The 24,336-nt window shown below is 54.3% G+C and overlaps 1 protein-coding gene across 1 annotated transcript in view; it reads left to right on the top strand.

The window, feature by feature from the left end:
• Nucleotides 1-1,407: 1,407 nt before the first annotated feature.
• The window catches only part of ST3GAL1 (ST3 beta-galactoside alpha-2,3-sialyltransferase 1), a 64,757-nt gene continuing 41,828 nt past the window's right edge, over nt 1,408-24,336 (top strand). Inside the window, exons 1-2 of the mRNA XM_039845896.1 lie at nt 1,408-1,715; nt 18,516-18,669. The gene's annotated coding sequence lies outside the window, so the exon portion shown is untranslated. The remainder of the gene's footprint in view (nt 1,716-18,515; nt 18,670-24,336) is intronic.

Here is a 24,336-nt window from a genome sequence, read left to right as displayed (position 1 = left end):
AGCACCAGAGAAGTCCACCATGACACAGCTCACATTTACTGAGCACTTACAATATGCTAGGCACAGTTTTAAGAGTTCGCCGGGTATGAATTCGTTTAAGCGTCACAATGACCTTAGGGAATGGACAGTTAATTAGGCTGTTTTCACAGATGGAAGAAACTTAAGCGCAGAGCTAAGTAAGCTTGGGGATTCTGTAACCAGCCTAAGACCCCACACCCCGTGTATTTGAACCCCGCAGTATTTGAACCAAGAGGTCTGATGCAGCTGGCCCTGGTCTGAAGCCCCATACTTCATCATCTCTCTCATGAATGATGGGCGAGAAAGCTCTCTCCCCCTCTATTGCAATAGGCTGACCTCTTCACTGGAACAATGGAAGCTGGAAGAGTTAACTGACCCTTAGGCCGAGCTGTGCCTCTTTCCTGTTAGCATTTCTCAGAAAAGCTGCGAAAGATCTAAAGTCCATTAAGGGGATAAGACCAGTACAACCAGAATTTTTGTAATGCCTCTTAAATCTTGTGTCCGGCGGTTGGCCTTTAAGTCTGGCCTCCCGCCAGAGCAAGATGTCTCCAACTTCCCGACTTCTCTATAAAGGAGGAAGGGTAAAACTCCCAGAAACCTGACCCCCAAAGGGTTCTGGTCCCAGAGGCCCCAGGCCCAGGCCGCCTGGGGTCCAGCCACTACCAGGGGGTCCCCCTGCCTAGTGCTCACCCTGCTCGGAACAGCGCAGCAGCCTCCGCATCTGGGAAGAAGAAACAGTGTTGGGCGGGCGGGCGGGCGGGCGGCCGGGGGCGGGAGCCGCGCGGCCGCGGCCACGGCCGCTCTGTGGCTCGGAACTGGGCCCAGCTGGGCCTCGCGAGCGCCCCAGCCCTGCCGCGCTTCTCCCCTCCCCCTCCTTAAATCCCACCTCAAGCCCCGCGCCCTAGAGCAAGCCGGCGACTCAGCACAGTCGCCAGCAGGGGGATCGGCCCCTTCTCGCTGCGGCGCCCCGACTGGGGCTCTTCGGGGCGCCGCCACGGCCTCGCGGTGGGCTCCCGTCACCTCCTCCCCCGGGGCCGAGCCCGCGAGGCCCTGAGCCACCTGGACGCTCTTTCCTAGCCTTGTCGGCTTGCGGGCGGGGGTCCTCGGCGCGAGGTGTCGCGGGGCTGTCCCCGCAGCGCCCCTCTCCGGGCGGCGATCCGGTCCCCGCGCAGCCTCCGGCGTCTTGCCGGCGGGGCCTCGGCGCAGCCGGCTGCAGTCCACGTGGCTCCGGAGAGCTATATTCGGCTCGCAGGAAGCCCCGAGCCGGGGGAAAGCCGAGCCGAGCCGGGCCCAGGCGGGAGGGCGCGGGCGGGGGAGGCGCGGCGCGGGCCCGGGGGGCGGGCGCTGGGCGGAGGAAGGGGAGGGCCGTGCGGCCCCGGCGCCCGCCCCGCTCCGGCCCGGGCTCCGCGCCCCAGCCCCGGCCGCCAGCCCCTCCCGTTACACCCCGGGGAAGGTGTTCCAGAGACCGCTCCCAGCCTCACCCCGCCTCCCCGCTTCCCCGGCTCCAGCCTCCGCCGGCGGAGCTCCACTATGCCAGACAGTTTCGACACTTTGCAAAGACAAAGACCGGAGGGAGGAGGAAGAGGAGGAGAGAGCAGGACGGGGCGATGTGAGCTGGGAGGGGGCGAGTGTTCGGGACGCTCTCCCAACCCCCTCACCCCCAGATCTCCAGAAACTCCGGCGTGTCCCCGGCCGCGGTGAGTGAGCGCGCGGAGCCGCCCGCCGCCGGGGCGCGCGGGGGCTGCGTCCGCGGAGTTGGGGCTCAGCAGTTTCGTGGGTGTTCTCCGAGTGGAGGGGGGATAGCCTCCACCCCGGAACAGAGGTGGTGGGGACGCGCCCCGGAGGGTGTGACAGTGGACGTGGGACCGAAGACCCTAGGCGCTGGGAGGAAGGCCGGCGTAGGGCGACCCCCTCCCCGGCCCCGGGCCGCCGGGGCGTTTGGGAGAGGAGGGAGGTCGGGAGGAGGCGTGGGTTCAGAAGTCTTCAGCCCTTACTGGAAGCGCTGCCAGGAGCTCAGAGGGGGAGCCCACGACGGGTTCCGGGCAGCGGTCTCTGGGGCGGCCCCAGTGACATTGCACCCAGAGCGGGCTGGAATCTCCCGTGTCGGGGCCGCGGGAGGGCGGAGCTGCCGGCGGGACCCCACGGGTGGGAGGTGACCCCACCAGCGGCGGGGCTCGGGCGCGTTGGAGCCGAGCCGGGGTCGCGGAGGCCGCGGGTGATCTGGTCCTGGGGCCGCGGGACGTTATCCGGCTCCAGCGTTCAAATCCGCTGCGAGCAGGCGCAGACCCAGGAGGTGACCACCGCGCCCGAGAACGCCGGCGGCCCGCGTTTTCCGGATATGGTGGAGAAGTTGGCCCCCGGGACAGGGCAGCTGGACGTGGCGTGGTGGACAGTGGGGGACTGGGCTGGGCGAAGCGAAGCGTGGCGAGGGTGGCGCTGGCGCAACTCGAAACTCTTGAGTCCGCCCCAACCCCATTAGGCTCTACCGCTGCCGCGAAATAATCGGACAAAAGTTGGCGACTTGTCTGCGTCTCCCGGGTATGTGACCTGCTCCGGGCAGGAGCCGCTGCCTCGGAGAGCGCAAGGGGGCGGGCGACGGTGACAGTGGGGCAGAGCGCCGGGCTCGGGGCTACAGCTCTGTTCAGAACTGGGGCAGTGGCGCAACTTTCGGCTCCTTTCACTAAGCGTTAGGGTGTTGGGGCGTGACCTTGAGGGAGGAAGCGCTACTGAACTTGAGGTGGGGGTTGAGGCTACGCCCGGGCTTGGTACAGCTACACCCCAGGACGCCTTCGCCTAACCCTGCGGCAGGGTCTCCAGAACGTCTGGGCTCTGTTCCTTGTCTGAAACCCTGAGCCTCTCCTCCCTCCCACCCAAGGTTCCCCGACAGCGCCTACCACACGCCGAGCTTGGGGCGCTCCACGAGCCGACACGTGCGCGCCCAGAAGTGTGCGAGTGGATGGGGCTGAGTCACTGCGTCTCGCGCAAAAGGGAGACAGCCTTGACCCTGAGGGCAGTGGCCTCTTCACCAGGTCGCCGCATCAGGCATCCACTGCCTTACACGTGGCCGCCTCCGGGGATCCCGTGCCGCTTCTGGCTCATCCCCCTCGCGGGTCCCCACGCCCCGCGGATTTGTGCGGAGATGGTTCCCCAGGGAGACAGCTAGCGCCCACTCTCGCTCTGCGGCTGTGTGCGTGTGTGCGGGCGGTAGGGAGGCCGGCACCCTACCGCAGAGAAAACGAGATAAGCTGGGATCGTGGTTGTTCAGCCGTCACCACCGCACCTGGCACGTAGTGGGTACACACGCTGTTGGAAAGGGCCTCTAAGATGGAAGGTTCTGGCAGGGGCCTGCACGCCCCTTCTCTTCTCCGCCCTATTTTAGCTATCGAATGCACATAAATCTACCTAGTAAAGCCCATTTCGGCTTCTAGACGTGCCTTGAACACCTACTACGTGCCGAGCTCAAAGGCTGGGCCTTTCCTAGAAGCTGCTGGCTGCGCGTCGCGGTTTTTTTTCTCCCGGAGCTGCGGGAGAGCGCCCCGGAGGTCCGGAAAAGGCAAGGTGCACTGCCCCCTGCCGGCTGCTGGGGAAACTGGCAGTTGGCTCCGCGGTGGGGAAGGGGCGCCAGCGGCCCGGCCCGGTGCCTGGGGTCTTTCCTGGCGCCTCTCCGCACCTCCTCTTCCTAACCCCCAAACACCATGGGCAGGTCATTTTCTGAAATCAGTGGTTAGCTGAAAAGGCTGACCGGAAGTTACCATTCCATGCCCCCTGTCTCTGCCCAGATCTGGGTAGAGTGGGTAGCGTGCCTACTCTCCCATTCTCTCTGTCTCTCTGTCTCTCTGTCTCTTTGTCTCTCTGTCTCTGTCTCTGTCTCTGTCTCTGTCTCTCCCTCTCCCTCTTCCTCTCCCCCCCACTACCTTACGAATATTTTGTACATAAGAAGTATACATACCGCGTTAATGTCTGTGTGCATATGTATATAGAGGAAAGGAATTCCATCGTACAGTTTTTTGCTGAATAAATAAATGACAATGAGTAGGGGTCTTCTTCTCTGGCCTTTGAACAATCCCACAAGCCTGGAAAAGACTGTCTCTGCGTTTCGCTAGACCCGCATTTGCCGTCCAGGTTTTACCGCTGGGACAAGTCAGGGTCTTCCCCTCACCCCACTCTGCTGGCAGGCCTCAGCACCCCCTTCGAGCAGTGGGCTAAGAGAAAAACAGGAAGGTGCCAGAAGTAATAACAGAGGGTTTCTTCAGGGGGTGTGGATTCTGCTCCTCGCAGCTCTCCGTTAGCAGGCCAAAGCTAACTTCTAAGCAGCCTACTCGCGGACCTGGGGCTGGCTGTGTTCTCACTTGGAGGCACAGGCTGGGCACACCCCTGGCTGGGCTCACCAGAACCCATCCTGAAGTCAGGGACCTCCCCAGAATTGGCCCGTGGGAGTCTTCGGTCCCCTATGCATGATGGGGTGGCCGTGAGGGTTCCTGGAGCCTTGGGGGTGTGTGGGGCTTTGTGCCAGGTAGGTCTCCGTCTTCTCTCTCCAGTAAGCAACCTCCCTCCCCTCCCCCCACCCGCCACAGGCCAGGACATCACCTGGACGTAAGCTGTCAGCGGCCCCCCTGAAAGGGGCCTCTCTGAGCCTCCTGGTCAGTTAACCTTGCTTGAGTCCTTTGCTGGGGAGCAGCTGCTGACTCAAAGGAATTATATTTGGATAGGGCTTTGCCTTATAAGATCTAAACCTTAACCTCCTCCCCAGGCCCCTCCCACGTCACAAAAGCGACTAAGAAATTGAAAAATGAAATCCGCCGGTCATCTCGACCTTACACTGCTTCTCAGTGAGTCCTGTATGTTTATATGAACACACATGGGACAGGCCACTGGAAGAGCCGACCTGGGCACAAAGAATTCTACGATAATGTTTACATACGCTTTGTTCAGCTGTGACGCCGGATGGGACCTTCTGCAGCCCCCTGGCAGACCCGAGGGTCTCTGATACCGACACAGTGGCCCACCCCTCGGCCCCAACGAGCACTTCAGATTCATTCCCGGAGCCAGCCCTTCGAAACTTGGCATCCAGACTATTAGAAGCTCTAGGTCTCAGTTTCACTCTCTGCTCCGGAGTTCTGCTGAAGTTGCCTGGGGGGCATTAAAGCCTTTCTTTGTGAGGACAACCCCCACCTCATTTGCTTTGGCCTCTAGCTCCAACCTCAGAACCCCCCAGGCATTCCCGGCTGTCACAGGCAGCCCTGGCCCACCCCGTGCCAACGCCTCTCCCTTCTCGCTCTCTCCCCGAGCCGGAGCCTTGGGCCCTGGAGGAGCCCCGCTCGCTAGGCTGTCATTCTCCAGTGGTTCTCGGCACTGGTTGTTGAGAGATGGCCCAGTAGGTTCAGACTCTGGGGCCTGAAACCTGACAGCTGAGGGGACATTTGTGGGGACTCCCAAATGATGCCTATTGCAAATACAAACCACAGGGACCTCACCGGGACCTATTTTGTTCCCACTCCGGGAGCTGAACATGTTCTGAGAAATCATTTTGTTCAGCTCTTTTGTCTGAATGCAAAAAGGCTGAGGCCCAGAGGGGAAGTCATCGGACTTTGCTGCAGAACCAATCTAGAACGCCTGCTGGTCTCATAAACTCCAAGGCCCCACGCTTCCCCTTCCCCAAGCCCACACTCTGTTCCACACACTTAAGAAAACACTGTTTCCTTATTGGAAACCAACATATCCTTGGGAAGCCTGGGGTTTTGTTGTTTCTGTGGGTTTTGTCGTTGGTTAAATTGTTTTGATTTCAGTTGAACCAACATTTTTATTAGGGACTTATTATGTTCCAGGCACCGTGCTGGGTGCTGGAAATATAGAGATGGAAGAACACGACGTCGGTCCTTGTCTCTTGCCCCCACCAGAGTCACAGTGGTGTGTGCTCTGCTTGTGCAAGAAAAATAAGTAAAATAACAGATTGGCCATCAGTCTTCTCTGCATGTTTCTGCAGAGCTGAGGGAACTGGGGATTTTCGGGGCTCGACGCTTCGGCCCCCGTTTTGTGCACTGTGTCCTGATCTCTGGTTTGCTCCAGTGGGGTCTGTCCTTGCTACTCACCCAGGGTGCAGGTCCCTGAACCGTCATCCTCCGCAGGTTGCGGGCTTCAGAATGATGGTGCGTAAGACAGAGTGGTTGCTTTTGCTTAAAAAAACCCTGAAATCCAGTGCCTTATTTTTCATACTTGTCCTTATACTTGACCTCAGATTTAAAGAGCTGATCAGGGACAGTGGGGTGAAGGGCAGGGCGGGCAGCATGTGGGGGAAAGTGCCCAGGTCTCAGGGCACGCTGCCTCGCTCCAGCCGTGTGAGCAGGGCAAGCCCTGCACCTCCGCGGGCCGGATCTGAAGTGCATGGGGACGACTGTCCCCCCACGATTCTTCACAGGATTGAGTGGGCGTGGGGGGGATGCCCGGAGCCTCCCAGTTAAGTCAGCATGCAAGAGATTGCAAGAGGAAGTGCCACTTGCTAGACAAATCTTTCAGACAATTGAAGAGTTAACTGAAGGTAGCAGGTTCTGTAAAGCTCATGGAAAAACACTTGAAATACAGGCCGGTTTTCAGGTTAAGGGTTTGTCCATAATCCCTCCCGGAAGGAACAGAGCCAGATGCCTGGGTTGGAGCAGCAGCATACTTTCCTCATCGTGGGGTTGTACACCACTTGTAATGTCCCCCCCGCCATGGTGGCACAGAGAATCTCCAGGGGCAGGGGCGCCTGTGGGGATGGGGGGTGGACTACTCTGGTGGATGGATCTCAGTGCCCTGAGACCTCTCGAGTGGCCAGGCATCAGCAACAGGTGTGACATGCGTCAAAGCCAAAGTCACCTGGAGGGGACTCAGTCCATTGTGGTTAACTCTGCGACAGGAGTTTCCTACAGACCCGGGGGGTACCCAGCTGGGAAACCACCGGCTTGGGACTCAATTCCTAAGTCTCAGTCCTGATTCCTTTCCACCTGCTCCTGGCCAGGGACCTTGGTCGTGTCACGTAACCTCTGTGGGTCTCCGTTTCCTAACTAGTAGTTGGCAATATAAACTCCCACTCTGCCTGGTTCATGGGAGAATTGGGAGGAGGGGCACGTGACATGCCTTATGGTTCATCCGTTTAGTAGCACCCTCTTCTCACGAAGCGCTCAGTGCGTGCCCAAGAGAGCGGCAAGCGTTTTCAACATCAAATCCTTCTGGCTCCAGCTGGAAACACGCACTCTCAAATCGAGGGCCAAGTTTAATAAAGGGGGCATTTACAGAGATGGGAGCAGAGCAGCATTTAGGGAAATGAGGGATGCTGCAGGCCTGGGCCCGGGCACCCCCTCGCCAGGAGAGGCAAAGGGAGGGATGGGCAAGGGGAACTGGGAGAGCTAGAGCCTGTCAGTGGAAACTGACAGAAGCTTCTGGAAGAGACACGGCCTCCTTCCTCAACCTGGCGGGGAGGATCCAGGAGGATAAACTTTGCCACCTTGCTCCGTGCTGCCCTCTGTGATCTCTGTGCCACCAAGAGCCGAGCCCACCCCAGGGGGCGAAAGACCCACAAGTTTTTTCAGTAGTGTCTTAATGAGAAGCAGAATAGCCCAAGTATTAAGGTTTCAGTCTGGGGTTCATCACTTATGACTCAGTGATCAAATTATTTACCTTTTCTGTGTCTCGGTTTTCTCATTTTTCACAGGGATGATATAGTCGATGTGAAAAATAAACCAGAGGCACTCAACAAATGTTAGCTTTTATTACCGAGAGGGTTGGTGGAGGGGCAGGTTGCGCTTTGTCAGATCCTTGTAGCCTCTTCAGTGTTCAAATAATACTATAGTACTATTTGAGTCTTCTTATGTTAAAATTTTTTTCTTTCCAAAAACATCTGACCATTTCTTCTGTGTCTGTGTGTGTGTGAACATATATATTTTTTCTCCGAAATATATAAAAGCTATCTAACCAGGCCTGATTCTAGAGCTTTTAAGAGAATATAAAATACAAGTTAAAGATCACTTACAATAATTCAGAGAAGTTGAAAAGAAAAGAACATTTGTTCCAAATTATTTGGCAGAATTAAAAAAGGGGGTGAGAAGAACTTTTGGAAAGTCCACCTTTGGGTGCGCAAGAATATTCTTTCTCTGATTTTCACCAGTTACCTTTTAAGAAAGTCAAACCCAAATAGATAGAACCGCAGTAGACTTTGCTACATTAAAAAAACGTCCGTCCAAATCCTCATTAGACTAACTGCCGGGACTCGCTAAAAATTCCCTTCATGCGTGTTTACTTAGCAGAGGGCTCTTGAGAAAAACGCAACCAAAAAAAAAACAAAAAACAAAAAAAAACCCAAAAAACCCTCGGCGGAAAGAACAGAAAAAAAAAACAAGCCACATAGAAAAAAACCCTTTTCTTGGAAGACTCCATGGAGCCCAAAATAAATCCCCCGGATTTTCTTGGCCAAGTGACAAAGGCCTGGTTCTCTCCCCACTTAGCACACTGCTGACAGAGTGACCTCAGAGAACTCTCAGTGGTCTGAGCTTAGACATCTTCTGAAACACTGATCTCTGCGTTTGCAGCCATCGGCATTGGCATCTCTGACCCTATTTGGCCCTCAGGTCAGTCAGCTCCTTTCTGTGCTGCCCAGGGGTTAGGGTTCTCCCTCTTGTGCACAGGAAGTGACTGATCCAAGGTCATACTGCCTCTCTCTGCACCCAGCTCTTCTGAGTCCCTGAAATTACCTTTGGAAGCGGGTCATCCTGCAGGAGGAATAAGCCCTCCCCCCGCCCCCCTCCACTGACTGGCAGCCCCTCCCATGTCATCCTCAGCTCAGGTCGGCCCCATGGCAAGTGCAGCCAAAGGGCAGATCCAGGCCTCCGACCCTGGAGGAGCCACCTCCCTTCATCCCAGCCCCTCAGGGCCTCCCTGTCCCCACCCCACTCCACCCGCCTTGCTCCCACCTTCGGTTGGGCTGAGTCTGCGAACAGGGACAAAGGGCGCACATCCGAGTCTCAGCATCCTAATTAGATCCTAGAGTCAACTTATGGAGCCAAAACTTTATCATCATAACAACCTAACGCAGCACAATAGGATACCACAGAAGACAGCGACCACACCTACCATTTCATTTACAGCTCCTATAAACTAGGTACTGGTGAACCGGTGTTAGCCTCTGGAGCCCAGAGCTCCATCACCTAGGGAGATTTAGGTGAGGGGGCCAAGGTCCAGTTCTTCTGGTGAGACCAGGTAGGCAGATCAAAAGAGGAGCTGTCAACAGATAACTCAGACATTTAGTTGGGTAATTTCCTGCTATTTAGTTTTTTTGCATGGAAATGATTTTCTCACAGGGGAGAGAGTCGGCTGGTTCAGGGAATCAAAGTCAAGGAACACAGGCGTGAACGGGATGCACTTATAGGAGAAAGGGGACGGGAGAAGCGAGCTACAGGCAGTCTGGGAAGTGGGATCTTGCTCGCACGTTTTTTGGGAGATAAACCGATCACCTGTCAGCCAGCAAAGAGGTTGCTGAGTGCATCCTCTTCTTCAGCAGAGTTTCGAAGAAAATCATTTTAGTTGATGGATTTTCTGGAAAACCCCAAGAGCTGAACTGTGGCGCCTACGTGGTGGGCTGTCTCTGAGTTCCCACGTGCCCAGGAGCCATCACCAGCTCCTTTGCCGCGGCTGGGCCTGGATGCCTGCTTTTCCTCTGCTGAGTTTCCCATGACTTTCATTGATATTAAATTCCTAGTCTTTACGACAGCGCTGTAAGGTCACTGTACTTTTTCCCTAAGCCCATTTTACAGATGTAGAAACAGAGGCTCGGAGAAGTTAAGCCACTTGCCCAAGGTCACATAAGCCGGAGAGTGGCAGAGCCAGAATTCATAACTGCTCCTTTTCCGCCCGAAGCCTAAGGTCGCAGGTACCACTCAGTGTAACTCCCAGGACCGTCCTATCCTGCATCTCTAGATTGGGGAACCCGGGAGGGTGGGGCAGCCTCCTGAGGAGGCACAGATATGAAACACGGCACACCAACTACCCGGTCCCCGGTGCCTGCCATCCCACCCAGCGGGCGTGGCAAATGGACCTGAGTTCTCGAGCAGCCTTTTTGGAAGGAGATCTCATGTTCTCGCCACATGCTTTTTCCCCAAGTCCTACACTAGCAGCCTCGTCCTGCCAAAGGCCGAGGCTTCAAGCTGTTTCCCTGATTCACCGTTTGGGGTGAGTTGGATGGATTTGTTTAGCCGAGATAGTCTGGCTGGATATTTCGATCTCCTCGTCACGCCCTGCACTGCTGCTTGCAGGAACTCCTCCTGTGGCTCGTCAGCTTCAATGGAACTGGGAAATCTCCCACAGTGACCGGGGACAAGGAAGGGCCGACTGTGCCAGGAAGGAAGGCTGTCATCGTTGTCATCAGACATGTAAATCTACCTGGCTCCCTAGACAGGTGCCTCCTAGGCACCTGCTTCAAGTGAAACAACCGGAAGTTTGTTGTTACAGCGTTGGAAAAGTCCCTTTTAATGACATCTTCACAATGGAGAGACGGGTTTGTTGTTCCTTGAAAACGTGGTCAATCCTACCCCTGGCGGAGAGTTTGATGGTTAAAGACCACTGCTTGGCTATCCATTAGCTGCCACAAACGAGAATGTCTTTGTGGGGTGTATTCCTGGTTGTTGCTAAAGCACAGTTTTAATATTAAACTTCAGTCTTTTGGCCAAAAAAAAAGGAAATTAAACCGAAAGGGGGAGATTATAAGATAGCGAGGTTTGTGCCACCACCTAATAGAAATTTCAAATGGAAACCACGGCTTTCACAGTGGTTTGAAGAACTGGTTCCAGCGTAAAGCCTGCCGCTACTTTTCTGCCTCTGCCTGTGACAGGAAGCCAGCTGAGCTACGGCAAAATGATCTGGGCACTGTAAGGCTGTCTCGATTAAACTGATGGCTGTACAATGACAAGCATCCAAACGAGGGGAAAAAAATGGCCCGGCCTCGGGGACAGTGTTCATAGCGGAATACTCTGCGTGGTCGGGAACCTGCCCCCAGCTCGGGGTCCTCCTGAACGGGAGCCCTGATAGCATGAGCTGTGACCCTTGCCGGAGGGGGAGGGAGGGGGTGCGTGGGAGTCGACGGAATGATACCAAAGTCACAGAGGTTGCACATTCAGAAAGCGAGTCACAGGAAAGAATCGTACCGTCCTGGCATTCGGAGGAGCCTTAGCAATGCCCTTGGTCAGTCGGTGCCTGCTCCAAGCCTTCAGGTATTTATCTCCTGAGTCATTCATCGATTCGCTCCACAAAAGCACCGGCTCTGCCACTTCCTCATCCTTGAGCGAGTGGCTTAACCTCTCTGCTTGTCCATTTCCTCGTCTATAGAATATGCGCAATAACGGTACCTACTTCCCAGCAGGTACTGGAAGAATTCATACTTGGCACGTGTTCGGGACCGTGCCCTGCAGAGTGCCACTCTGTAAGTGCTTGCTGAGTACATGCCGTGATGGCAGGGATCATTCGAGCTGAGGAAACTTCACTCTCAGCCTCCCTCGAGGTACGGGTCTTCGTTTCGACTCCACCGCCTGGTTATCTTGAATTTGCCTGAATACTACAAGTGACAGCAAAACCTGTCCTATGTAGCGGCCTCCGGACATCTCTGCAGATGGACGTCTCTGTGGATTAGTAACATAAAGCTTCCAACCAGGAAGGCTTCCTGGAGGAGGTGGTAGGGTGGGCCTCTGCAGAGCTGTCTGAATTTAAGTCTGGGAAAGTTGTCTGGACTTACCAGGCTAGGGCATGACCCCTGGCCCCTAGCGACAGGTCCGGTGCACCTAAACTGAATATGACACTTTAGACCTTCCCTGTGTCTTATTTCACTGCTAAGAAGACAGCTCAGACAGAGGCCTGACCGGTATGACTCCTTAGCCCGTTAACGGTCACAGCCAGGGCGAGAAGCCAGGCCCGCATTTGATGCTGCCGTGGCCAGCTTTCACTGACGGGCTTTCTGCCTGACTTGGGCAGCTCGGAGTGTCCTAGAGGCATGCGTCTGTGTCCTGGGTGCAGGTCTCCTGTCTGACTCGCTGAACCAAGCCCTCCCCAGCAGCCCACTCCCAATGCGTTCACAGCAGCCTCCCAGATCCCCTCCCCACCCCATGCCGGTCTCCTTAGTCCTCCCACTGAGCAATCCGAGTTGGATTTTGTGACTCTGGTGTCTTTCTGTCCTTCCTGAGTGTCTTCCCAGGAAATACCAGGGGCTGGGCATTCTGGATTCATTTAAACTTCTAAACGGGGCTTTGTGGTCATTATCGCGATGGGTGCTTTGACAGTGGAATACATGGAGGCTCATCAGAGTTGGCCGCTTGCCCTAAGGGACCCCAGCTGGGGAGCCGCAGAGCTGGGAGGCTGTTACACACCCTCTGCCACCTCATGGGAGTGTCTCTGGGGCAGCTCGTGGGCCCAGTGCCTCTGGTCTACGGCCTGCGTTAACCGGACTGTCGTCCACCTCCATTCTTTTTGTTCCAAGAATCAGATAAGAGGCCAAAAGAACAAAGTCCTCCTTCCATGGGCCACGTTTCAAAGGGCTGTAAACAGGGCACTTAATGGGGGCACCTGGGTTGCATTCACCACCGACAGACTGTGCATGATGCCCACCATGTCCACTGGTCTCGGGGTTCCATGGTCGAGAGAAGGTTTTTTTACTTCTTCCTGCCTTCTTTCTTTCTCCTGATCCACAAAATCTCGTTCATGAGCACATAGTTCTGCCTCCTTAATTGGGCTGCGGTTGCCTAGAAAATAAACACATTTCACAATTCCTCCCAAATCCAAGAAAAGAGCATAGTTTCTGGGCAGGCACAGAGAACTGTGCTCGCCAGGGTCGGAGGAGACTGCTCAGCCTCGAGAGGCTAATCCAGCTCACCCGACAGGAAGGCCGAGGGAGCACCCCCTGTCCGGGAGGCCTTGGGGGATGGAGAGGGACAATGATTGCCAGGGCAAGAGCACCCACCTACCGTTGATTAGCTGGGGGATCCAGGCCAAGTGACTTTCATGTCTGAGCCTCAGTTTCCCCTCCTGTGCTCTGGGGATAATACCACCCATCATCCCGGGTAGAAATTGAGACAGGACACAGGAGAGGGTGGAGGAAAGCCCTGGAGAGCAGGTCCTCAAGCTGGAAGATGGGTGGGACCTGCTGACAGGGGCTGTGAGGGCGGAGAGAGCGGATGCCCAGGGCTGGACGCCATGGGGGAACCCGCAGACCGCGTGGGAGGGGCGCCTCCCCAGTCACGTGATCAGAGGAAGGACTAAGAGAGGAAAAGGTCAAGGCCCCAGCTCACCGGGCCCCACAGGACAAGCATCCTTTCAGTAACAAGGTGTGATCAGGTTTTGCTCCTGCTTGCAGAAAGAGATGTATTCAGACTCACATTCTAGGAAAAACAGCCAGCCGCCGTCGCACGGGTGGTCCTTGTGGGCGTTACTGGAGCCTTGCTTGGAGTTTTTGCTCCGACGCGAGAAAAACTGGTGACCCCATTTCTCTGGGAGTGGAGAACGGACTGCGCTTGGGGGCTGAGACACTAGAAATTGCGAGCCACTTGGAGATGTCCAGCCTGGTCACTGAGAGAACTGGGGAGCCGCCGATGGGGACAGGGAGCCCGGCCATGGAGGCGCAGACCAGGGAACCACGCTGCCCCTCCAGTTAGGGTGTGAGGAGGAGGGGGCCCCCTCCAGAGCCCAGCCAGGCTGGTCGGGGGAAAGAAAGGCTTGCGTTCAGGACAGTCCTGGCTTTGAATCACACGCTGCCAGTTTCTAACTGCGAGGCCTTGGGCAGCTGACGTTATCTTTAGAGCCTCCATTCCACATCTGTGAAATGGGGTGGGACGGCCACTCCCTGAGGGCAGCCACGAAGATGGAATGAAACCGTGCGCCTGAGGTGCTTAGCGCCGGCCTCGTGCCTACCTGTTCTACGGTAGCCATTGTTAATGAAAATATCTCCCCTGGCAACGCAGCCAGACCTCAGCGTTTAGTCTCCAAATTCTGAAATCCACTCATTTGAAGGACTCTGGAGTGATGAACCCCTAGGGAGGGCGCACCCCAGAGAACTGCTTTCTCAGCCTCACAAGCACACGTGCTTCCTGCCGGAGTTCTGCTCCCTTTCATTTTCAGACCCGCCAGGCTGGCTCCTCCGCCCCCGGGCTGTGAGCGGGGTGGCACAGCCACACGCCGGAGGGGACCACCCCTGCTGCTCACTCAACTTCCTTCCACCCTCAGCCTCCGCCCTGTCGTCCCTGGTTCCCACGCCCAGAGCTTCTGTCCCTACGCCCTGCTCTGGGCCTTCCGGTGCCCGGACCAGCAGCTGGAGTGGCCTCGCCATCAGCTTCTCATCCGCCCTCGCACCTTCCCACTTCTGGGTCACCTGGCCGTTTTTGCGAGCTGCGATCTTGACCTCATTCTCCGCGATCGTCGTGTTCTAGACAGGAATTCAGACTGAGAGACTACCCACCTGTTCAGTTATCGTCCCTCACTGGGCACAGAGCGGGATGGTCCCTTGCTTGTGTGCCCATGCCCCTTCCCACAGACCCCAAGAGTACACTGATGTCGCCGCCAGGGCAGAGCAGAGGGCTGGCACAGTGCAGCAAGGACATGCGGTGACTTGTGTTAGTCCTGCCCGTTAGGAGTTAGTTTATCATTCAGGCTCCACTCTTCACCATGACCTTGAGCGAGTTTCTTAATCTCTCCATTTATACATCTGCAAAATGGTGCGAATAGGAACACGCATATCCCAGGATCCTTATGAGGGTTTTGAGTACAAAGGGCTCAGTTTGGCAAAGCGCTTGTAAGTACTTAAAAATGGCGTCTGCTACTATTACTACTCATCCTACCTTATTATTGTTAGTAAAATGATTTCATGTCATTTTTTTTATTCACTTACTTTTCGGTACAACCCTGCAAAGTATTGAAGCAGCAACCATTTCTCTTTGACCGAAGAGTAAACTAACACTCGGAGAAAGGCTGTTTTTGTAAAATCACGCAGCTGGACTTGACAGGCACACCTAGCAGCAGGCCACACGGTCTGTAAATATGACGTGACCACAGGCCTCTGAGAAAAGAGTCCTGTAATTTAAAAGTGCACATATTATTCAGCCAGGCCCCGTGTGAACAGTTATTCAGATGATCATTTTTTGCTTGGAAGGGAAAAGCTATGATTTTTTTTTTTTTTGGTGGGGGGGGCAGTCCTAATCTTCCGGGTTCCAGCTAGAGTTGGTGTCTACTGACTCTCCCCACCTCCAAGCCTCCTGGTTTAATCCCAGCAGCTCTCTGCTGGGGGCCTGGGTTGGTAGCTGGTGGTAGCCAGTTTGATGGGTAGATGTGAAGGGGCTGGATGGGCTGGGGCAGGATGAGAGGAAGTCGGGGTGGCAGTGGGAAGGGCACTGAGCCCCAAGTCAGAGCGCCCGGCCCTGCCCTTTGCCCGTGTGGCCCGGGAGCCCCTCTCTGAGCCTCAGTTTCTCCTTTAAGATCTTGAGGAATTGTGGGGTTTTCCTGGAAATGCGGACTGAATCCGGCATGCCTTCCTGTTGTGACCCGTGTGTATAAACACACTTCACCCATTTTTCAGAGTTTCGTTTTTCTTCGGAATTGAGAGCAGTTGTGGACGGTCAGGGGAAGTGGGAGGAGCGTAGGAGGCACAGGGGGGCAGGGTGTGGGGAGGAGGGCAGCGAAGAGCATCTTAGGAAAGGCTTTCGGGGCCCATGTTCCAAGGCAAGGGACCAGCAGGCATGACAGTGGAATGTGACCTTCTGTGCGTGTTCGGCACCCTAGCGCCCTGTCAGAGGAGCGGAGAACCCAAGGCCGTGGAAAGTGGGTGACGCCTGGGGTACAGTCTCGTTTGTAAGAGCCCTGTGGTTGCTAGGTCACCAGTTGGGGTCGGAGGTGAGTCTTAGGCTCTAATTAAAGGTCACAGGTGACCACAGCTGCCAGGCTGTGGTGTCAGACACCTGAGGTTCAGTTGGGAGCAGGGCCCTGTGTGTAATTTAATTCACAGATTTCCAGCTTACATCACTGTATAGAACAATTACAATGCGTGTATATGCATATATGCATGTAGGCTTTCATGTTATCATGATTATCGGTCATTTATTTAGTAAGATGTAACATACATAACACTCAGCGACAGGCTCCTGCTAAATCAGCCACATCCCAGTGATACTCAGAGATGCATCTGCTTCTTTATCCATTCACTCATTCATTCATTCAATAGTCATACACTGTCCAGTGGGGGTTGGGGTGGGGAAATCCAGTGGTAAGAAAAATACTCATCCCTTCCCACACCCCTGAGGGGCTCAGTTTAGTAAAAGCAACAGATAGTAGGATCGAGAGGGTGCCCGTTACAGAGCAAAGGGACCAGCAAATCGCCTCGTAACTTCTTGCTAAATGAAAGAATAAAAGAAGAATAAACGAAGGGAGATAAGCAAATGAGTACAGAAAACTCTAGGTCCCCCAGGAGAAGGTCCCTAACCCAGCTTGGAGTGCGGGAGGTGGCGTGTCAGAGGAAACCGTGAATTGTGCCGTTCATCCTCTCATCTGGGAAATACTGCCTGACTTTCTCCCCCGTGGCAAGCGTCGTGCTGGCGGGGTCGGCAGAGTGGGGAGGAGGACAGGCTCTCGCCTCACACTGGAGTCATCAGGCGGATGAGCGCAGGGGATGCTGGGGACGTCTGGTGGCCATGCCTAGCCTCGTCTGGGTGGTCAGCAAAGATGTCCCTGGGAAGTGCCATTGACACTGAAATCCAAAGAATGAGTAGAAGGGGATGGCGTGAGCCGGTGATGGGACCGGTGGGGAGGTCTGGGTGATAGTTTACAAGGATCCCCCGGGGCTGCAGCTAAGAGCATTGGAGGAGGTGGCCATGGTGAGCCAGGCTAGGAGCCTGGGACAGTGAGCACCGCCCCCCCCCGACCCCTACTTCTTCTGAAAAGGAAGTTTCATTCCCACAGCTTCTTTCTCTGCCCCTGGCCACTTTGCACAGTTCCTTGCACACGCCCCGCCATCGTCAGTGAGCTCCAAACAGCATCTGTTTATAGTCAACGCCAGCCGGCTTCGGATAAATCTGGGGTCAGTCTGTCACTGATTCCTGTTAATTTTCCACCTGAAATAGCTCTTGACTCCGTCACTCCTCCATGTGCCCATAGCCCTCCCTGCCTTAGTTCTGGTCCTCACCGTCTCGTGACCGTCACCGACATGGGTTGGCCTTTCCTCCTAACATGCAAGTTCATGGTGTTTTATCGTCGCCAGCAGTGCAAGGATTACAATGATTGTTTTCGTTAGCTTTCTCTGCATAACAAACAGCCCCAAACCTTAGTGCCTTAAACAACACACATTTGTTATGTCTCCTCTTTCTGTGGGTTGACTGGGCATTTCTTCCGGTCTGGGCAGCTTGGCTGGGGCTTCACGGACAAGCGTGGGGGCTCAGGTAGATTGGCTGGAATGCCTGGTCCTCTCTCCGTGTCATTTCTCATTCTCCACGGGGCTGGCTCAGACCTGTCGATAATGGTAGCAGAATGATTCATTTCAGAAGCAAGAGAGAGGAAGTCCTGTATATAAGCCCTTCTTAGCCTTTACTTATGTCACATTTGTTACCGGCCCATTGGCTGAGTTATGAGTCAAGGGGTGAAGAAATCAGCTCCACTGCAAAGGGGTGCGCGTGGCAGGTGGCATGAGCGCATTGGGGGTTCTGCTGCAGTCTTCTGTCTCAGTGGCTGAGATGAAGACACGGAGCCCAACAAAACGGGGGTGTCCTGTCGTCGTCTGGTCTCCACCACTTACTGCCTTTGTCAGTAAGCTCTCCAGCCTTCAGCTGCTCATCTGTAATTGCAAATAATCAGTGTGGCCCCCCTTGGGGATTTTGTGAGAGGGTCAGATGAGACAACCCGTGGTCTACACACCCCTCGGTGTTTGGGACACAGGAAGAGCTGAGCTAGGAGTCTGTTGTTATTCCCAGATAAGGTCTTCCAAAGTCATTTCCTGCCTGGCCTCACCTGATCTATCCTGACCCTGATCTTGCTTTTGCTTTGTCCTCGTCCTCAGAGACACTCTCCCCAGCCTTTTCTTTCTGCCAAATAGCATCCCACTGGTACCTTGATCAAGAAGTAGCTAAAATGATCATCTCCTCTTCACATTCTTCTTTCAGACTGAGTTGGTCATTTTCTCCTCGGTTCTCCCAAATATCACTCACACCCTCGTGTCATGTTTGTCCTGAAGGATTTCTCCATGTGTCTGTTTTCTTCACCCCAGTGGAGTTCCTCGAGGGCGTGAATTGTGATTTACTCACCTTTCTGTCTCTGGCACTTGGCTGTGTGCGTGGAAAAGAATAGGTATTTATTTAAAAAAAAATATTTGCTGTACAAATCATTGGATGAGTAAGTGGAGAAATGAGTGAATGTTTTTTGTTTCTTTTTAAGTTATCTTGCGTCATCTTCAAAAGACCATGCATGGATGAACTAAATGTCAAAACTAACTTAAACTTTCTCCTCTTTCCTTCCAGCTGGCACCGTTTTCAGACTCAGCCTTTCTGATCTGGACCTGCCAACAGAAGTCATTAGCATCGCCAGAGGCTGCAAGGAGCTAACACTCTGAGCTTTGTGGCCAGGACATTTCCATTTGAGGACCAGAGATGGACAGCCCTTCAGCCTCCTGAGGTAAACGACTGACTAATCTTCCCTCCAGGAGTAAGAGCTGTCGTCTTTTCTGGAGTCTTTTCTGGGTTCTTCCGTGGATTACTTTGGGTGGGGGTGGGGACATGTTCCCTACTCCTTGGTCTCTGTGTAACTTGACCTGGTCTCCCAGGATAGTCCATAAAGGGGAATTATTTCTCCCTCAGGGAAAAACGCAGGCCTCGGCGTATCCAGGAACCTCTCTTTTTCTTAAAAGGAAAGCCTTCTGAGCTTTCGTGAAAACCAGTAAGTAAAAACCCGGGCTGGGAACATCCTTGTATGACAAATGCCTCCCGTCCCAAAGGAGGCCTGGAATGACACTCTGGTGTGCCTTGGAGTGAGTGTCAGCAAACAGCTGTGACCCACAGGACAAATGTGGCCTGGCTATTTTTTTTTGGTAAATAAAACTTTTTGGCACCCAGCCACGCCCATTCATTCCGGCAGCTCCACGGCACGGTCGCACAGTGGCCGTCGTGACAGAGACCGTGTGGCTGCAGAGCGTACGATATTTCGTCTGTTCCTAACAGGATGCGTGTGCCAGGCTCTGGTCTAGTGCTGAGCTGTCCACAGGTAGCCACTTCCTATGTGGCTGTTTAAATTTTAAGTAGAGAAAATGAAATAAAGTTAAAAGTACCGTCCTCGGTCGCACTCCCCACTTTTCAAGTGCGAATAGCCACACGTGGCTCGTGGCTCCCGTGGTGGACGGGGCCAGCCGAGAACGCTGCCATCGTCGCTTGGGAAAGCGGTGATCCCTGGAAAGTCTCCTTTTATGGTGCCAATGTCTAAGTCAGCTTGGGCGTGACTATAACCATCACAGAAAAAGGAAGTTTGGAGTGAGTGTGTGTATGCGTGTGTGTGTATGGGAGGGCTGTTTTATATGATTATTGCTGAAGATCTATCTGCCTGCCTGCCTGCCTGCCTATAAAAATGGAATTACTTTTAAAATTTCTTTGAGCCACCGACCTGTGGTCTCTGTATGTGAGTCGATGTGGAAACTAAGCCACTTGGGCCTTGGGATTTATTGGCTTTATGTATATAGTGAGGTAGATAAGATGTGAGCTTCGGCCCTTCCACGTTCACAGGCAGACACAGTGTCCTCGGTATTCCCATGGGCTGAGGACAGGGGCAATGGAGGGGAAGAAAAGGAGCTAAAGATATGGCACCTGTGAGTCTTGGAAGGCTGTGGAATCATCTGGGGGAAGGGATTGTGGGTTTACTTTCCAAGAACCTGTTGAACAAAGGGTTGATGGTTGAGGACCTTACCGGTGTAGAGAAGAAAGAGTTTCTCCACCTGGCGCTAGCAGAGGCAAACACTAAACGCCGAGATGGCGGTGGGCAGAGTGGCTGTTTTATCACGAATGGCGCCGCCCAGGAGAACGGGAGGCAGGTGCTCAAAAGCCCAAACTCCTCAAAGGCATGTCGGTTACAGAGTCTGTAGGGCAGAATCACAAGGCACTGTGGGTTAGGGATTCGGGGCCGTGCTGGGAGCTGATAGGTCGAAGGTGAGGCGAGGGTAATGAATAATTTCTTCAGGTCTTGAGGATAGCTCATGGAAAAGTAGCCAGGGAGTCCTTACCCCTAAGGGCTCTGGAACGAAATATGACATAAGGCAGGTTGAGATGTTATCTTTAGCCAGAGTGACCATCAGCCAGCTGCCTCGGGAGTTGTTGATGATCTGGGAGAAAGGCCAGGCATCTGAGAGGGTGCAGAGAGAGGGGGAGATGATTTCTAGAGCTATAGGATTTGAAACTAAATGTAATCAAAGTCCTGAGGACCCTTGGCTTCGAGATCACATCTCAGAACTGGGCTGGACAGCAGAGACCTTGACTTGACTGATGGCCTTTGAACTCCAGCTCCCAGCAGGAGATATGCAGAATACGTGCCTGATGAATGCTAGTTTCTTTCACGCATCGACAAGTATTTCTGAGCTCTTCCCATGTGCCAGGCATGGTTCTGGGCAGACAAGGACCCAGGGAGTTCATATCTTAGCACAGAGTGGGGAAGGGGAAGAGGTTGAGGGTAAGCAGGAAAAAAACATATATATCTGAGTGGTAGGGTCTGGAGCAGGCAGGGGGTGGGTGTGGGGGTCAGGAGATATTTTTGGAACCCAGCCGCGGTGCTGATGAGAGATGACAAACAGTGAAGGGTGAAGGAGAGCAGGGTTTGCTGATCAAAGGATGGGCAGGGGTTTTATTTACTCTCCCCCAGGGGACAGTGGCCTCTCCCTGGAAAGCCAGGCCTGTATTTTTCCCCTTGCATCCTTTCAGGCTTGGGGAGTCAGGGGCTCGAACACTCTCCCTTAAAACTCAGGCATTTCCTCCCCGCAAAATAAATGTTACCGGCTAGCCCAGAGGCATACCGGAGGCCAAGACATTCGACAGGATAAGAAGACATCCTGGCAGGAATTAGATATGAAAATGGCTCTGGTCGAAGCTGGTGGAATTTCCGCTGCTGATAACCTTTAAGCAAAGAGCAGCAGTTGCTGCAACGGGGTTTTTTTTTTTCTTTTTCTTTTTTTCTAAAAGAGGAGGAGACTTGGGAGAGCCGTCTTCGAATGTCTGCAAGGCTTTGGAGGGGGAAAGAATCAACTTGTATGGGCGACTTTCGGAGGGAATCCAAGCAGAATGAGTGACATTAATGGAGAGAGATTCCCGTTTAGGCTGCGTTTCCTTCTTTCCTTCCTTCTTATTCATCTGTCCGTCCGTCCGTCCGTCCGTCCATCCATCCGTCCGTCCGTCTGTCCGTCCGTCCGTCCATCCATTCATTTATTCAGCAAACACTGGGTCCCTGGCACCGGGCCCATCACTGGAGGTAAAACAGGATGAGACAAGAGCTATGTCTTCAAGGCGTTAATAATGTAATGAGAGAAACAGACAGACTAACAAATCGGTGTTATGCACAGATGCGGTTCCGGGTTTGCTGCGGCCTGCAGCTCATTCAATTTGGGAGTTCTCTTTAAGAAAAAATAATCGAAGTTGTGGATGTAAAATAAAATACAAGGCCTAGAAAGGTGGGGTGCTGCTGAGGGGCCCGGCGCTTACGCGTCCTTGCCGTGGGCCTGGCCGCCCTCGGTTTGCTGTGAAGGAGGCGAGGGTGCCTTCTCTCCCGGGGTATCCGGAGCTGCAGGAGTCGGCTGGGCAATGGGCTGTGTACTGTAGGGAGCTGGACAGACCCTTGGCAGAAAGCCTGGCAGTGGGAATCCTGGCGTCCACAGCGGGCGGACTTAAACTTTTGGGTCCTCCGAGCCCTTGTTCTTGGGCTAAAGTATTAGGACCAAAGGCCTTTATCTTGTTAGTGCTGCTGTGGTTTTCGAAGGCGCAGTCCTTATGATTCTACAGGCTGACCTTCTGATCCACTTGTGAGGCTGCATTCTAGGAAATCGCCCGAATGTCGGGAGTGTAAAGGCCGGTGGAGTGAAGTTTGCCAGGACTTATAAAAGGCTGACTGTGGGTCATAGACTCTCTTACGCATCCCACACGTTGACAGATTTAACCCCCACAGCCACCCTGGGAGGGAGCTGCTGTCATTCTCCCCGTGTCACTGGTGATGATGGACCCCAGGCACAGAGTGGTTAGGTAATTTCCCCACGGATGCACAGCCCCGTAGAAAGCAGAGAAGCTGGGCTTTCAAGGCACGGCGTCTGCCTCCAGGGCCCAGCCCCCTCGCCGCACGGCCTCGCGTGACCCTTGCGGCCTGGTCCTTTCATGCCGACAACGGCACCATCCTGAGTGGCGCAGACTGGAAAATGTCTAACGTACATCTATAGAATGGAATAATATGCATTCGAGTCATCCCAAGAGCTCTCACTAGCGTGCCGAACAGCTTTGATTATTGGGTCGGAGGCGGAATACATCGACGATTAGACCGAGTGTCACCTGTAACCACGCTGACAGCGCTTGAGCTCCTTCTCAGCCTTCCTCCCTCTCCCGGACACTTACGCAGGCTCATTGGTTCGCGCGTCCGAGCCGCACGGTTTCACTGAGTGCTGGTTACTGAGCGGTGAAGAGCACGTGGTCTCTGCTCTCACACAGCTACGTCCAGCCTTCTCCCTGCTCACTCTGCCTGTCCTTTCTCCCTCTGCCTGTCACTCTCAGGAGTGCTCGTCGGTCCCCGGTGCCCTAGATTCACTGGCTCCCTGTACCTGTTGCCTCATTTGTAAAACAGCCCAGCGACCCACAGACCTTCTGGACGTTAAGAGTGTCGGCTCCTCTCAGTTGTCAGCAGGCGGCTTTGCAGGCGGGCCCCCTCGCATCATTACCATCTTCTAGGAGGTCAGGGATCTGGCAGCTGAAGCCATGGCAGCCAGCAGCTGCCAGTGCCCTTCTGGAAGCCGGAAGACCCAGCCCCGGTCGACAGCTGGGCTGCAGGGGAGGAGGCAAAGGCCCTGACTTTCTCAGAACAAGCTTCTAGATGGTTCTCCACTTGTCGGCTGTGTGCCCTTGCCTGCTGAGATTTGTTCTCTGGAGAAAATGGGGCCTGTCCCACCTGCCCCACAGAGATGGGCGAGTTCTAGAACGTTCAAGAGAACGGTCCCTGGAGTGACCGTTCTCTCCAGCTCCGGGAGCTTGGCAGGTGTTTTGCGTCTCTGGGAATCGGTTCCCCATCTGTAAGAAAAGAGGCAATCATGGTACCCACCTACCTGTGAGGAGGGTCTTTCAGGATTAAATGAGATGATGACTCAAAAAGCTGGGCACAGTGCCTGGCCCATAGTAAATGCTGACTCAGTCACAGACGTGATATCAATATGAGTATTTTCTGAAGAGCCACGCTGTGGTGTGACGCGGCCTGTGAGGATGGGGGCAGGGCCTCCTCCCTGCCGGCTCTGAGATGGACATTCCTGGCCTTGACGATGCTAGGGCCACAGAAAAAGGGACCACCGGAAGGGTAGGAACCTCCCATGTGCCAGTAGAAGCCAGACTTACAGACCAAGTCATCCTCAAAACATGAGTTTTCCTTCTGGTCATGCTCGGCCAATAAGCATTTGGGCTTTTCCCAGTAACCTTCATTCCTGAAGGGCGTCCAGCTGTACCTGTCTTCTTTTCATTGTGTATCCCTTATGGTCCAGGTGCCACAGCAGGACGGACAAGGCTTGCCATGCCCTGGGCCCCACCGACATCCCTGGCCAGCCCCACCGCCCTTTCTGCGTGTCACAGTGTGATTTTAAGAGTAATGATAAGAGTGAGGACTCTGAAGACAGATGGCCGAGTCCACGTCACACTGCTGCTATGGACAGTTTTACCCTGGGCAAGCCCCATCACCTGTCTTATCTGCAAAATGGGCACCAGAGATGGCGATGCCACCAAGCTCATAGGATGGCTGTGAGAATGAAGTCTGTCGATAAAACGCTTAGAACGCTGATAGACACACAGCAAGCCCTGACAGCCAGTGCTTACACCTACTGTTTCGGTCCGTCTCTGCTCACAAGGCCTGGGGCACTCACTGGGGTCTGGATTGCTTGCGGCCACCCTCACAGACATTCTCCTGGCCAGAGCCAGTGTTCTGGCTGGACCAGCCCTTGTATTTCTTATTGTAGTTATAGCTATCAGGAAACTTTGAAAAAACAATAATAACTAGGTTTATTACTCTCCCACGGATCCTGCAGAGTACATGGCACACCCAGGGACACACACTGAGCTCACAAATAGAGAGGGC

Source organism: Pteropus medius, unplaced genomic scaffold, assembly GCF_902729225.1.
Source record: "Pteropus medius unplaced genomic scaffold, Ma_sr-lr_union100, whole genome shotgun sequence".
Taxonomy (NCBI): Eukaryota; Metazoa; Chordata; class Mammalia; order Chiroptera; family Pteropodidae; genus Pteropus; species Pteropus medius.
The sequence above is the reverse complement of the archived record's forward strand: the minus strand, read 5'-3'. Positions and strand labels throughout refer to the sequence as shown.